The following is a 6,358-nucleotide window of genomic DNA, read 5'->3' on the forward strand; positions in this document are numbered from 1 at the left end:
CCCCATACCTCTACGCACACACAAAGTGTGATATGGTCCCTAAAATCCTACCCTTGGGCTACTGCCCACCTCAGTCTCCCCACTTGCCTTCAGCACCCTCATCCATTATTTCCACCATAAGTATCACCTGCCTTCAAAAAATTGCCTCTGTTCATTCTAGTCCACAGCATTCCTTCAACAGACTTGAAAACCATAGTTCCTCCCTTTTGTTTTATTTAGTCCAAAGAATTCTATGCCAATTCCACACCAACTCCACATTGTTGCATTCTAGCGGCTTTTGTAGCTACTAGAGGCTTTCTTCCTCTTTATTTTTTTTTATTGAGGTGACACTGGTTTACAACACTGTATATGTCTTACAAGTGCAGGATCACACCTCTTCCATGTTTGCTAACACACCATACACAATGCCAAAGCACCAATAACCCTCCACCATTGTCCCCACCCCGCCTCCCTCTGGTAACCTCAGCCTGGCAGCCATAATCCAAGGATTTGCATCAGTTTGGCTTTGTCTGTTCCTCTGCTTCATTTCTACATATGAAAGAATAGATCCAGTATGTGCCTTTGTCTTCTAACTTATTGCACGTAGCAAAATCTTCTCCAGTCCATGTGGTCACAAATGCCAGGATTGGAAACCAAAAATAGGTATCACTTAAAATGAGGAACACCACATCAGATTACAAAATACATATTTCAAAAAACAAACTGTGTTTACTCAATTCCCTGATACCCTTAAAATACTTTTTCTATGCATTTTCCCTCTCTTTATCACCTCTCTGTATGACAATGATTTTCACAATGTCATTTTCCATCAAGAAAGGAAAAATATAATTCAGTCTTTCCTTTGCCTTTGTTGATCAATATTTGGTTTTTGTTGTTGTTGTTGCTGTTGTTGTTTAAAGATTTATGTATTTATTCATATAGAACTGGGGTACAGGCCAGACATGCGGAGGGTGAGAGGATTCACCAGAGACAGAGCGGGGAGCAGAACAGGCCGACTGATGAAGTACACTGCTGAGGGGAGCAGCGGGCTGCTCAGAAGGGGTCTGCCTCGCCATGTGGATCTCCTCCGGGGCAGGCGGGAATCGAACTCTTGCCGAAGTGGCTTAAGCTTCTTAATGCTGTGCTTTAACCCGCTGCGCCACCAGGGAGGGCCCAATCAATATTTGTTTTTATTGTTGATAGTTGGGCTTCATAAAACATTACACACAGGCTAACTATGTTCCTACAAACACAAAATTTCTGATAAATTCTATTTCACATGAAAACAACATATAATGCATTTTTAATTATAAAGAAAGATCTTTTATTTTAACTAGACCTTAATCAAAATCAAACCCTTTGCTTGTAGTTTTGCTACTGGATGACTAAGAATTTTCTGGTTCTGTTTATTTCACATCTAGTTTTTTTTTTCCCTTCCATGTTCTTTTTGTTCCAGGACTGGGGAGACACATTCATACCATCCTTCAAACTCTAGCTCTAGTCCCAGAATACCAGGCGTTTTCATGATAGGGAATACAAGCATTTCCAGAAATCATTTCTAGACCAAGCTGACTAGCAACTGTTTAAAATACATGGGAGTGGCTGAAAAAACACAAATATATCCCATGAAACCCAAACAAAATGTATTCTCAATGCTACTTCCACTTCTCAAGTCCCCAAAATGACTGCTGCCAGTCCTGAGCTATTGAACATGAGGAAATGTAGACTAGCGAGGGGACACACACCTACCTGAGAGCAGAAACTAACATACGCAAAGCTCAAGTTTTCATCAAAACCTATGATCATATGAAAACATTGCTACAGCTTCGGTAAAGCCCTGGCAATGGAGAGTTCTGAAGCATAAATCCCATTAACACACTGAAAACATTTTTCTAGTCACTGCAGTTATCAGATAATATTGTCTGTTTAAACTTCCGGATTCAAAACTTCTTCAAAGTAGGATTGTACCCTGTTCTTCTTTGCATCTCCAATACTTAACACTGCTGTAGAACCAGACACCCAATAAGTGTGAGTTGCCTAAGCAGAATTGAAGTGGCCGAGAAATCAGAACATGTCACAGTGCTCATTCCCATCATTTTTAAAGCATTAAATGCTCTACTATGCAGAAAGAAAGGTGTGCTAGAGTCAAGCAGACGTTATGCATTTGGTGAAAGATAATTCACCAAGGACAAGTTTGACAAGAGAAAAACAATGCATTATCTAAAAAGTCATAAGAAACTTCACAAGCCTCAGCTGTGTTGCTAACCAGGATTATTACAGTCATCTGGCCAATGTCTGAAGGCTTATCAGCCTGTTGGGGAGAAGAATGTCCTGAACAAATTCCACAGATAGGTTTTATGAACCCCACCTCCACCCTAAACCAAAGTGATCCAAGACACAATGAACTACATATCCCAGAATGCTATCACCACCGAAGGGAGGATTGCTGGGAACTGAGAGTGGAAGGAAGCAGCCAGCCTTGGTATAAAACCAGACATGTGGGCCTGGCGACTCTTTGTTTTTTCACTGGCTTTCAGAGTGCTATTGTGTCCCCAGCTCAGTAGAACTGGTAGGATGCATTCACCAATTTCTCTCTCTCTTCAACCCTGAGTTATTCCTTTCCCCTTTACATAAATAAGCCCTTTACTAACCTTTCTGTGTGTGCCTACAGTTGAGTCTCATTAAAAGTCCCTTTTAAACGTATAGATGGTCTTCCCACCCCAGTTAAAAATTAAATAAAATGGAAAAGATAAACTAATGCATGGGTGAGGACCCACAGCCAGGCCACCCCATTTCACACTGGGGTTGCCCTGGAACAAGCCAAGCCCAGAAGCATGAGTTTAGATCAAAGACAAGAGTGTTGCCTCACAGAGGGCAGAGTTGGGAGCAGCACAGAACAAGGGAAAGATCAAACTCCAGGTGGGTTGTGTTAGGTCCAGGGAAGCCCACGAGGAAATTAAGGACCAACCAAGAGCAGAAACTTAAAGACCCAGAACCTGCCCAGTGACTAAGCATCACCTGATGAGAGCAGGAAAAAGGGCCTCAAAAAGTCAATAGTGCAAAAACAAGGAACACAAACTCCAAAAAAGGGCAAAGTGCCCCACTAATGTGGTCCAGCACAGAACTATAAAAAGTCTGCTTCTCGCCAGTACCATTGCAATACCTGCCATGCACGTGTGTGGGTGGTGCCCGAGAGCAATAAACTTCCTCCTTTGACTCTTGCTCTCATCTCTCTTTCTTACTCAGGAGACCTTTTACCTGGGTGCCAAAACCCGGAGCCGCGAAACCTTTTAGGTTGGAGCAGTGAGAGGCCCAGAGGGGCCGGCAGTAAGCGCAGCCTCACCTGAGGCGGGGCGAGCTCCAGGAGAGTGCACATGGGTGGGGAATGTGCTATGGGGATGTGAGCTAGGGTGGGGTGACCAGGGGCTAGTCTGAGGGCTCCAGTGTTCTGCTGGTCAAAGCCTATTGTGTCTACTCTTACCTAACTTTCTGCTGACCTTGCTAATCTGGCCATAATGTCTGCCTGCTGCTTTCAGCAGATACTTCATGGGACAGAAGCAGGTGTAGGCAGGAGGCACAGGGGTGAAAGAAGGCACCAAAGAGAGTGAAGAACAAAAGAGGTGGATCTATTGAGATGCACTGCTGAGGGAAGCAGCAGGTGGTGGCAGGGGCTATCTGCAGCCTCCAAGAGCATCTCGATGCTCTATTTATACTCATGGATTTGGTTAGGTGGCTAGTCTCAGGTGGGTCCCCACTGGTGATCCGAATTTGCATGAGATCATCAGATTGAGGGGCCCAACAGCCCCATTCACTCTCTATATATCCAATTAGCCCTCCCCACCCTGCCTGCCAGGCAAGAAATGAAGATGTAGTTGTTAAATTTAGCAATGATACAACAGTTTTCATATGCTTTGATGACATCCCCACCTTATTCATTCACTCAGCAAGTCCTGCTTTGTGTTGGCTTTATGGTTGGCAACATAAGTCAGACCAAACATAACCCCAGTCTTGTACAACAGTCTTCTGGAAGAGACAGACATTCATTCAATTATGGATTTAATTACCAGCAGCTGAATTACCGTGGGCTCAGGCTTCCCAGAATAGCCAGGTAGGCTATCCAATGTGTCCAGAGTCCGTCCTTTTCACTCTAATATGGGAATTAGAGGTTATCACAGACCCTGTGAATCTGGGGGGGAGGGGGGAAGGTGAAGGGGTATTGTTCCCTAAAACAGGCAGCAGGGTGTTTTCAATTTGAGAGCAGTGAGAGCACTAGAGACTGAGGAGCAGATCCCTGCTTCCTCCTTCCCTAACCATCACCCCCTAAACTGCTCTTTTCCACATCAAAGAAGCAATCACTCTACCTGTGGTGATCTAGAAGAATTAAGGGGATCTCAGTCAGTTTTAGGTTCATCAGTGAACAAACACTCTTATCTAGAATCTACTTCTTTTTTTTTTTAAAGATTTATTTATTTGTGCATACAGAACTGGGGTACAGGCCAGAGGCTCAGGGCGGTGAGAGGCTTCACCAGAGACAGAGTGGGGAACAGAACAGGCAGATCAACGAAGTACACTGCTGAGGGGAGCAGCGGGCGGGTCAGGAGAGGTCTGCCACGCCATGGGGTCTCCTCCGGGGCAGGCGGGAATCGAACTCATGTGGAAGCAGCTTTAGATTCTCAGTGCTGTGCTTTAACCCGCTGCGCCACCAGGGAGGGCCTCTAGAATCTACTTTTACTTAAAGAGTGAGAACAAGGTGACCCCCTGCTTGTCTGACATATGGAGTCTCACCCCCCACCATGCCCAGATCCCAATACACACACTAAATATCCACCCCCACCCTCTCCATTATTGTTAGAATGTACAACCATGTAAATTCCCCTTACATGTTATTACATGTTGGCATTTTCTGCTACAAACCTGTCTGATGTTAATTTGTTCATCTCCCAGAAGAACTCAGGTGGGCAAACTTCCCCCCCTGTACCTGACATTACAAACAGGTAAATGCTGAGAAGAAAAAGAACCAGATTCTATGAGAGCATCTAAATGAAGGACGTTGGCCTGTGAGCTGGGTAAGGATAGCTTCCCTAAGAAACAGACCCTGGAGCTGAGGTGTGAAGGGTGAAAAAGAATTAATTTGCTGAAGGGGATCATCATCAAAGGGGGTGGTATCTAGATGACCAGAAGAGAATGTGCTCAAGTGTTGTGTGAGAAGAAGCTGGAGATGACGAACTAACTTCCCGCATCCTGGCTCTATCCTCCTCTGTACCCCCAAGGGCTGACCTCTATGTAACACTCAGGCCCTTGCCTCTAGTTTCTATCTTCTAGGCAATTGTGTGGGGATTTACCCTCCTGGCTTTCACCAGCCAGCGGCTGTTTGCAGGCATTGTGATGGTCTCTGAGAACAGAGTTCCTGCTGGGTAGCCTTATCCCTCAGCTACAGTTAGGGCTATTTCAGGAACCTGTAATCATTTTTTCCTCTGGTTCCTTTGGGGACCTACCTGCTCAGCAGCAGCTTTCAGAAGCTTCATCAACTCTCGCTAGTTTGCTTTAACCCTGTCTATATTTTGCAGGGTGGGAGGAGACCTTCATAAATACTCCTCAATTGCACACTTGGAATCAACCAGCTAGTTCCTGATGGGAAAGTGTAACTATGTGTGTTTGAGAAACTGGACACTGATGCCATAATAGGCAGTGCAGAGAGTGGTTTCCAGACGTAGCTGGAGGCCTCCACAGGAGTCACACAATCCAGGGCTCTCTAAACTGTTTTGAGAACTTTTTTTTTTTTACCTTTATAAACAGCAGCTAAACATTGAAGAGTTTTAAACAGAAGGGACATCATCGGGTTTGATTTTTGTGGAAGCCACGGTGGACTGGGAAACACATGAGAGTAAGGAAATGCACGTACCAAGGATTGTCTTAGAATAAGATATTTGATATGAAGGAAGGAAAGAGACATGATGTAGGGGCTATGGAGAGTTCTATTAAAAGGTAAAGGGGAAAGAGAATCACAGTTAAGAAAATGTAGAACTGGGCCCTCCCTGGCGACTCAATGGGTTAGGACACAGCACTGCAAGCGAGCTGCAGCCTCTTCAGTGTGAGTTCGATCCCCAGCCTCTTCAGTGCGAGTTCGATCCACATGGCGTGGCAAACTTATCCTGTCTAGCCTGTTGCTCCCCTCAGCAGTGTACTTTGGTGATCTGCCTGCTCTGCTCCCCACTCTACCTCTGGTGAATCCTCTCACCACTCTGGCTTGTCCCCCAGTTCTGAATGCATAAATAAATAAATCTTAAAAACAAAAAGAAAGAAAGTAAGAAAGAAAGAAAGAAAGAAAGAAAGAAAGAAAGAAAGAAAGAAAGAAAGAAAGAAAGAAAGAAAGAAAGAA

The sequence above is a fragment of the Condylura cristata genome, unplaced genomic scaffold (assembly GCF_000260355.1).
Source record: "Condylura cristata isolate star-nosed mole 26May11 unplaced genomic scaffold, ConCri1.0 scaffold00047, whole genome shotgun sequence".
In the NCBI taxonomy this organism is placed as follows: domain Eukaryota; kingdom Metazoa; phylum Chordata; class Mammalia; order Eulipotyphla; family Talpidae; genus Condylura; species Condylura cristata.